Raw genomic sequence first — 10,515 nt, forward strand, 5'->3', positions numbered from 1 at the left:
TGGGGGTTTTTTCCCCCTTAGTGCAGAAATAACCTTTTTTAAAAAATTCTTTTATGATGCATTTATCAATGTGCTGGCATGGAGCAAAGTAAAATCTTATTGCATATAAATGAATGGTATGTCAAAGAGAAGGAGGGGGAGGGAGCGGCTTAAAGAGAGAATGACAGTGGAGATTAATGCATCGCCCCTGCCACGCTGACTTTTACCTCGGCCTTGACTCTTAAATCCAGCTGAAAACTATTGTGAGAAAAATTTAGCTCCTAAGTGGAATGGGTTCAAATAGCCTTAGTTCAGTCGGCGTGCAGAATTGACCCCAAGGAAAACCCACCTGCGCAGTGTAGGGGCTGGTGTGTGGCGCTGGTGGAAATTGGAGACTGGCCAGCTGATGTGACTTGTCTTCTCCCAGGTGGAAGAATGAAGTACACACGTCACAGAGAAGGAGGAGATGCTGGAAGGACAGCCTGGTGAAGCTTCACATCGTGCTTTCTTTAGGAGGTCCCTTGGACCATGCAAGACCTTCCCCAGCTTGCATCGTTGACCTTCCAAACTTGGTGTAGGGTCAAGTTAGGTCAACTTTGCATGAAGTTTGTCTCTACTGGCACTTTCCAAGCTCTCCAGTCCGCTCTAAACCCCGCGCATGAGCATGTGTCTATATGCATTTTTAAGAGAGTTAGAAAATCACTTTGGCAATTTGCAGACAATAAAGTGTTTTCAGTAACACTTTACCATAAGTGGACATTAATGAATGCTAAATTACAAGCAGGATTCCTATGAAACAGCATATAACATTAGGCTAATACCAAATGAGTTCATTGTGGACAAAGTTATTGCAGCAAATGCCACAGGAATTAACGAGGAATTAGGAAATACCACTGCAATTATGCTCTTATCGAAGAAGGCTGTTACCCAATCTGATACCAAGTTATCTCAACATGAACAAACATTCTGTGTTCTCCTTTCTGCAAGGACTTCAATGACAAGATCCCAAATTCAAAACAAAGGCCCCAAGGAACTTCCCATAAACGAAGGGCTAAGGGCTGCCATTTTCCAAGTTTTCCCAATACCGGTACACCAAGTCACATTAAAACTGGTCATATGTGAGAAATTCAAGTGAGGAAGAATTTCTTAAAAGTGAAAGTCAAACCCTGGAACAGGTCACCAAGTCAGATTAAGGAATCTTCCTCCCCAGAGACTTGTACAAACGAAAGGAGCGACCAGTTTGGAGGGCATCATTACACCCCAGTCTAGAATCCAAAAGTCAGCATTGGACTGGCTCCATGAAGCAGGCAAGGAAATTCTCCTGAGGCCAAGCAACACAATGGAGAATTAGGAGGGAGTCAGGGAAAGTGGCAAGGTGTCGAATGCCCCCAGAGACCAGCAGGAAATTGCTTGTTTGGCTTCTGGATCGGTCCAATGCTCTGGAAGGCTCAGCTGCATCAAACATATTTACTCTTTACTCTCCCTTATACATGAAAAGGGAATGAGGAGAAGTTTCATAAATCAGCCCCAGATCCAGCCCCAGATTGCCTTTCATCTGTCTAATAATAACTGGCATTTATAGCACACTTTGTGTATGTAATCAACCAATCAATCATATATTGTTAAGGGCCAGGGACTGCAGAGTCAAAAACAAGAGAAACAGGTCCTGCCCTCAGGGAGTGTACAGTCCAATGGGAAATACAACACGCACATTATGAATACATGCCATATACAATCAAGACAGCTGCAAGGTAATTTGTGAGGGAGGGAAAGGCACAAGAAGCTGCAGGGGAGGGGAGGAGGTAAGAATGGTTGCACCAAAGACAGCATTTGGGCCCTGATGGCTCCAAGTGAATGTAAATAGTAATTGTTTCTCTTTTGACCAGAAACCCTGAGGAGCTTCCCCTCCCAATCTGATTCCTTTTTTTTTTATTTAAAGGGCCATCCTGTGGCTCATACTTAAAGCTCCCTAATCAACGAATGGGCATTGCCGAAGTGAGAACTCGGAAACACTTCAGCTTAAAAAGTCCAAGGTCTTCCACTGCATCCGGGGTCATCTCCAGTCATCCTGATCCATCTGGCCACTGGGCTCAGATGGCTCCAGAGGAGAAAGTGAGGCCAGTGACTTTGCACTGCCCTGCCTCACTATAATCCAATTCATTTACATGTCATGGCATCATCTTCCTGATGTCATGGTCATCTTTGAGAACGAAGGATAAATCACACAGCCCCTATCCAATGCCCTCCACCTTATCACCCACCATCCTTCTTAAATTGTGGTCCCCAGAAGTAAGCACAGTACTTAAGGTGTGGTTTCACTGGGTCAGGGATATGAGACTGATCCCCAAAGGCCTATTTCTTGGCTCTGAATATGTCACTGCCCTGCTTCAGTTTACAGGCCTGACAAATGACTCTATTCCCTAGTTAGTGTCTGTCTAGTATGACTAACCACAGCAAAGGATGTCTGGGGTCTTGCCCTGCTCCTGTTACTTCTGGAGCCCTCTTCTTCCTGCCTTCTTTTCTTCCTTGTTATCTTCCTTCCTTCCTTTCTTTTTCCTTCTTTCCTTCCTCCGGCCTTTCTTCCTTCTTTTCTTTCTTCTTTCCTTCCTTTCTTCCTTTCTATCTTATTTCCTTCCTTCTTTTCCTGCACCACTCAGTCCAATTGTGGCAGACAAAATCAACTGACTGTACTTCAGGTTTCAAATCATTTTAGAGAATTTCCGAGTAAAGGATAAACTCTTTGAAGGCAGGAATCATAGGGGTCTTTGTCATGGCTGGCTGACAATCTGCATCTTCAGAGTGAACATCCACATTGAGGATTCCCAACCTTCGGTACAATCCCTAATACACTCTTCAATATAAGGACATTGGCTTTCTTGCTGTCCGGCTCCAGACTCTGGGCATTTTCCCTGGCTGTCCCTCATGCCTGGGATAACTCTCTGTCCTCATCTCCGTCTCCTGATTTCCCTGGCTTCCATAAAGTCCCACCTTCTGTGAGCAGCATCCCCCAACCCCCTTAATGCTGATGATTGTCTCTGACCGATCCTGTCTAGAACTAGTCTGCACAAACTCATCTGCATCCAGTCTCCCCCATTAGACTGTGGGCTTCTTCAGGGAAGGAAGGGTTTTCTCTTTTTCCTTTCTTTGTTTCCCTAGCACACAACTCAGTGTGAGGCACATAGTAGGTGCTTAGCAAAGTCTAGGGAGATCAGGAAGACTGGAGTGACGGATTTGAGATCTTGCTGAAATGGCCACATACCCAGGTGACCTGTGATGGATCTGGATTGATGTTGCAGGGCAGAGAGAAGAGAAGAAAGAAGACCAAGGATAGAGATGCCATCAGGAAAGGGTGAGCAAGGGAGAAGTGGCCACCTTCTCACAAATGGGGGATGAGCACTGACATGGGGACAGCATGAGCCTAGTGTGACCCTGGTGCTGAAGAAGTGACCTTCCTATGGCATTGTAAGTCACATCCTCCACTCTCTGTCTGAGCCCCAAACAACCTCACCAGCTAGGCATCTGTATCCTCATTTTAGAGACAGAGAAACTGAGTCTCGAAAGGGTTCAGCAACTTGGCCCTGGGCACTGCTAATAAGGATCAGGGGCATGATTTGAACTCCAGTCTTCCTGGTTCCAGGTCCTAAACTCTAGTCTCACCGGGAGGATAAAATGAAGTAGCCCAAGGTGGTTTGCAAACCTCTATTATGTGACCTTCCCTCCTGTGATGTCTGGATGAGAGGCAGTAGGGAAGAGTGAGAAAAGAGCTGGCCCTAATGTCACCTAGGTTCAAACCCACCACCAGAATGGACATAATAAACATTCTGGTGTGCTCCTCCCTGATCCAGAGGCAAAAAATGATACAGTCCCTGACTTCAAGGAGTTTGCATTCCTTTGGGTGGGAAAAACAAATGCAGATATATACAGATTAAAAACAGACTCATGAGCAGCTGGGAGGAGGGGATCAAGGGAGGCTTCTTGGAGGAAATGGCCCTTGAGCTGCACTTTGAAGAAAGCCAGGAATTCTAAGGAGCAAAGGTAAAAAGGGTAGGCATTCTAACCATGGAAGACATCCAGTGCAAAGCCATAGAGCAGGAAATGGGAGGCCATGCAGGACAACAGGTAAATAGGCTCCTCAGGCTGGCCACCAAGTCTCCTCCAAAGAGGCTAGAAGGCAGGTCGGAGGCAACTACACAAGTCCAGGTGAAAGGCAACCAGGGCGAGATAGAAAGCAGCTCAGGTTCAGAATGATGGCACACTACATTTGTAGGCAAGAATCAAAGAAGGGAGGGGGTAGAAGGCCTAGCCCTGTGCCAGGAGAATTAGCAATGGAGAAATTAACATAAGACAACAATGCAGGGTCACAATTCAGTCAGACCACTGGCTTGTGCTGAGCACACTCTGGGAACCCCTTTCTAATGAAGCCCATACCATTCCAGGGGCACAAACTTGACCAGGGCTCCTCAAAACATTGAATCTCCTGCTATTTTCCAAGCACGTTTATTGCCTTTGGAAGGATGGCTGTGTTGCTGAGCCCTCAGATATTAAGAAGGATAGATTTGTTGGATAATAAAAAAGGGTGCAATCGACTTCTAATCTAACTGGCTAGGGATGTGGCACCGAGTGCCTCTGATGTATAAATAGGAGAAGAGAAAGGAGAGGGGGCTGGGAGGATGCTGAGGGTGAGTGTGGGGCATCGGCACAGAGAGAGGTGGAGACAACTGCTTTTAACAACAACAAAACCCCACCGACATCACTCATTTTTTTCATCCTGTTCCCGGGATACAGATTGACAGCCCTTTTAATATGAAATAAATCAGGCAGGATAAGGAATGTCTGCAAGAACATACAGATTGAGAGCTGATTGACAGCGCGCCTTGGAATCCGCGTTCTGTTTGTACTCGGCTTTGTAGACGCCAATGTGAAAGGACGTCAAGAGCTTTGAGACGTGTGTGTGACTCAGAGAACAATCATGAAATGTGCTTCATTGGAGCTCCCGACAGAAGCTGGGTGGGGAGGATGAAGGCAGAGACAGGGAGGTCCGGGGAGGCCCAAATGATGCTCCGATGCTCCGACCCAGCCCAGCCCAGACTAGCTGTGTGGCTAGGAAAGCATTCAACCCCCCTATCGAGCTTCATCAAAGTCAGTACAGGAAAATCTTGTGAAGTAAAGGCGAATCCCACAGAGACATTGCTCTGGGGCATTAGATACTAGTCACTTTTTACCAGGCATGGGCAAACCACTGGGGTGCTAATGAGACATGACACGTTTAAAGGTGTGTGTCCACTCGATGCCTTTGCTGAATCCTTGTTACATTTACCCCAGCATGAGGCCAGCTTGGGGAATGCCACTGATTCCTTGGTTAGCTGTCTGCTTGGATTTCCTGGACTGTCCAGGGTCACCTGTTATCTTGCAAAGCCGACTCCATCACCAACCGTTAGACAGAAATGAAAACAAGCTTCAGCAACTTGCCTAGGAAGGGGTCTGCCCAGGAGAAGAAAACATACTGGTTCCAATGGAGGGAGATGAGATTCTTGAGCTGCTGCACAGAAAAATTAAGGGAAATGAGCATCATGTCAACCCAAGGACCTGCCACCTCCTATGAAAGTGGCTCTGAAATGAAATGTGCCTTTGACTGCACTGCCGAAAGATTAGATTCAGGTCAGGAGCCATTTCAACTTCCTAGGGCTTCAGGTATCACCCTGACCCTGGGAATATGCCCAGTATTTGAGCCTAAGGTGGAGAAAATGCTATGCAAGATAAACACTATCTAGGCAGGGCTGAACTAGAAACACATACACACAAACACACCTTGTATGTGATCTTTTGCCTAGGAAATCTGCTAAAGCTGTAAATCCCTCCAAAAAGGGCAGAATTCTTAGCATATCTATGTATAACAAACTTCCGGTACATATAAGTTTTAAGACTGAATTGTAAGAAAGGAGTTATGATGACCTAGGGCCATCCAGAGACATTAATGTCTGTCTGTGAGTGTGTGTCTCTCTGCCTCTCTCTCTTTCTACCCCTCCCTCCTATGATCCCTCCCTCATATCCTCCTATGAATCAAATGAAAGCAAGACAATCTATAGTATATTTCATTGTGTCAGATTGCTAGAAGTCTTTGAACCCAAGACCAAAAAAGCTACAGTGATACATTAGGCAGGGTTTCTCCAGGATTCTGGAGTGAAATATTCACGTCTCCACTCCCCTCCCATTTACTTAGAAAATGGTGACAAAGATCCATGACTAGTCAAAAGAATTTGTCCTGAATATCCACATGGAAAAAATCTAGTGGGTTAAAAATGCCTCTTGCCCAGATCATGATCTACAGTTAGGTGGAGAGTCCACAAAGCTGGTCTGCTGGTGCCTATATTATGAACAGAGATCATGGAAGGATAATGATTTGGACTCAGAATTGGATAGGAGGAAAAAAGAGGTCTGGATTGCCTTTGGGAAATAGCATGGTATATCCAATGGCCCTTAGCTGCTTCTCGCTGAAGTAAAGCGCCATCTTTTTTTAACAGCAATGTTCTCGCAGGGATGGGATGTGTCTATGAGTCATGGAATACCATCATTTCTAGAGTTGCAGGTCAACTAGAGGGTAATGGAGAAGTGCTTGGGGCTGTAACAGATTACCAATTGAGAAATGCACAGGAGAGGACCATAAAGGATGTCCTCAGAGAAAATTATGGCCAGAAAAGACAATGGTCCTGTTATAGTATGAGAGCAAAGGACAAACAACACACAGCCCTTGGGATCCATTGGTGTCCATTCCATGGCACCCCATAGCATAGGGTGAATCACCTGGTGAGATGAGGCAGAAAGGCAGGGACAAGAATTGTGCAGAATGCAAATAAGAATACTTGGATGAGCTATGAGTTTTGCTGTTAGAAAAAGAACCCTCGTCCATGAGATCAGTGAGTATTGAAGAGAAATGCCAACCAGCAATCAGGGACTTCTGAGCTGGTCACTGAGTCCCAGTTTTAGCCTGTATAGTCCTGGTCCTTTATACTAAGCATCTCTCTAAATTCCTCTGTCCCACGTAGTTAGCTGTGAAGGGATTATTATGTAATAAATGTAACATCTATTATATATCATATATTGTCTAAGTTACATATCATGTATTGTATATAATAAATATTATATATCAAATGTTGGCTTTACCAAAAGTTAGACTTTTTTAAAAAATAATTTTGTAGATGTTTTCTGTTTTTTACATAACCAGAGTACCCCATGTATTCCTCCTCCTCCCTTGCCCAAGAGACAATCCATATGACAAATAGTGGAGTTTTGTTTTGTTTTGGTTTTTTTTAGAGGGGGAGAAATCAGTATAACTAATTAATACATTAAGAAAGTCCAAAAATATGTGCACTGTATGATACCTTTGGGACTGTCGCCTCTACCAAGAGGTATTTATTCTCCTACTTCATTTGAATTTCACTCGATATCTTTATAATTTTGATTTGGGGGAATCATTGCCTTTCTTTCTAAATAGGGGCTTTTTAAAGAACAGGAAGTGACCCAAAGAAATTAATTTCTAATGATAGAATTTCAGGTAACACAAAAGTGGGTAGGAGAGATATTTAGAGAAGGGGCATATTCCAGTCCCACATCCCTCCCAGAGGCAAGTATATAATAACTGACATTTCTAAAACATGAGGGTTTCTAAAGCATCTTCCCTCAACAACCTTAGGAGGTGAATGAATAAATGAATGAATAAAATAGACATTTATTAAGCACTCTCTGTATGCCAAACAATGATTTAGGAACTGGGGATACAAATGCAAAAAGAAAGACAGTCCCTGCCTTCAAGGAACATCTGTTTTCATAAGGGAAATAGCCCATATGAGGGAGTGGAGGCCAGTGAGTGTGTTCTGGCCTGGGACATCAAAGGAATGGTGAGCAGAGCCACTGAGAAATGATGAACACGAGCTTTCCAGGAATGATGGGAGAACTATGATCACTGTTTCCAGACAGGAGAGAGAGAGATGCAGCCTGGCGTGGAGATGGCCACAGAGAAAGCCCTCATTTAAAATAGTAGCATTATTTCCATTTTACAAAGGTGGAAAATGAGAAGATTAAGTGAATTCACCATCATTCCAAAGATAGTAAATGTCAAGTCAATCCGAACCCAGGTCTTCTGGTATCTAGTCCAGTATTTTATCAGTCAACAGAAGCCTTGAGATAAAGCAAACAGGGGGTTAGAGGCTGGAAAACTTGCCCACCACATCAGACCCAATATTTTATTTGTTATAACACTCTGTATATTCCTACCTATGTGGAAAGAGTCAGGCAATCCCTGGGAACCCCAGATAGAAACCAGATTGTTCTAAGGGCTTGAGAGTTCAGTTTATCATTATTGTTGTTGTTGTTATTAATAATAATAACAATAGCTATCATTTATATAGCAACTTAAGGTTTGCAAAGTGCTTCACGATTATTATCTCATTTGGTCCCTACAACCATCCTGAGAGGTAGGTGGGTGCTATTATTATCCCCATTTTACAGATGAGGAAATTGAGACAGAGGGTTAAGTGACTTACCCAGGGTCACACAGCCGGTGTCTGAGGCAGAATTTGAATTCCTGTCGAACGCTCCATCTGCTTCACCCGTAGCTGCTCCTCCCACATGACATTCTCTTCCCATTCTTCTGCAGCTGCCCCAGGTTCTCAGAATGTTCGCTCGCCCTCCCCACCTCCACTAGAATCCTTAGTCTCCCTCAAAGCTCGAGTCCAACACTTCTCCCTCGAGTCCACCTCCTGATCCAGGTTAGCCTGGATTGATTTTGTATCTATTTCCACCCTCTGCGTTGTCTGCCTTGATAGAACATGACCTCTTCGAGACCAATTTTCACTTTGGTCTTTGAGACCTTAGCGCCTGCCAAGCACGGTGCCTGGCATATACATCAAATGCTTAAATGCTGGCTAATCGATTGATACACGCAAGTCTCGGCGCTAGCCCCTGAGAATACAAACACGAAAAGAAACTGCTTCTGCCCTCAAGGAACCTTCATTCTATTCGGGGATAAACGACCGCTCCCCATTTTCTCAGAATGGGAAAACCAAGGTGCAGAGAAAATTGCCAATTTCTCTACACTCCGAGTCATTAGAAGAAATCTCTTTTGTAGCAATTAATCAACAGCCTAAGATTGCCAATAAGCCTCATGCTCACATTATGACACATGGCACGGCGCGATCAGAATGCCGAGCAGAAAAAGGTCCGTTTTCAGCTGACCCTTCCTCAGTCAAATCAGCAGAATCAATTGGAAGTCAGGGGGTGTTTCGCCTGAATAAGGGTCAGGTCCACTCATTAAAAGACACAAGAAAACACAAGGATTTTTAAAATTGCCTCATGGCCATTTTCCCATGACAGAGAGCTTTGCTGAGAAAGAACCCCAATTCTATTTGTAACATGCTGTTGATAAGGGCAGTCCTTATTATGAGCCCTATAATTCTAGGGCACCTTCAAAGATCACCAGCTTTGGGGGATAACTGCAAGAATGAGCCGGAAAAAAAATTCAGTAAGAGAGAGGCCAGCTTTGAACTTGAATCATCCTGATTCCAAGTTCCACATTTGATCTCCTGCACCACCTACCTTCCCCCAAAATATGCCACTATCTCTCAGTCTTCTCCCCATATTCTTTTTTTTGTAAGCATCTGACAACTTACCAATGAATAATAGTTTTAAATTTAACCTCTTTTCCTGCCCTGAGTGGAAGCCAATAACAAAGAAGAAGGAAAAAAATTGATCATATTATTTATTTCAGGTTGAATTATCTGTTCACAAATAAGGCAGAATGGAATCATCTTCTTGCCTTTTAAAAAAAAAATCAGTGTTGCAGAGTGGCTGGGAATCAGGAGCCCTGGGTTCAAATTCTGACTTCACCATTAACCAGCTATGTGACCTCGATAGAGCCACTGACTTAACCTCTCTCTGGGCTTCAGATAGCTCCTCTGCCAAAAAGGGCAAATGGACTAGAATCAGGGGTTCTGGGCTCCATGAACTTGTTTTTAAAAGTATTTTGAGAACTGCATTTCAATATATTTGTTCATTTGTAACACTACATATTTGATTCTATGTACTTTAATAGAGGATTTGAGAAGATTGCCCAAGGGATCTATGGCACAATAAAAGCTAAGAGCCCTAGCTCTGATTTAATAACCCCAGTGAAATAAACTAAAGTTGGTCTCCTCCTCCCTCCATCCCCTCCCACTTCACCTCCAATAAGCAGAAGATACTGAACAAACCAAATCCAATCCCCAAGTGAAGAACAAACCATCCCTTCCCCATAAAGAATCTGAGGCCACCCCCAGGCCAGCCTCTGTTGGAAAAGGGCTGAGGAGCCAGCAAACTCACTCTGGTGAAAGTCCCATGCTGGGGAGGATTATGGGAGAACTTTCTAATTAGAACAATAGCTATTCCTGTATTTTCATCAACTCCTAATTACTCCTATGTGGCTTATTCTCAGAAATTTTGCATCCCAGCATGTTTCTGTGGGTGCCTGCTTTGGGGAATGAAAACTAATTTTAACATAGGCCT

The sequence above is a fragment of the Petaurus breviceps genome, unplaced genomic scaffold, assembly GCF_028583685.1.
Source record: "Petaurus breviceps papuanus isolate PSGF00001 unplaced genomic scaffold, PetGlider_PUasm1.0 185, whole genome shotgun sequence".
Taxonomy (NCBI): Eukaryota; Metazoa; Chordata; class Mammalia; order Diprotodontia; family Petauridae; genus Petaurus; species Petaurus breviceps.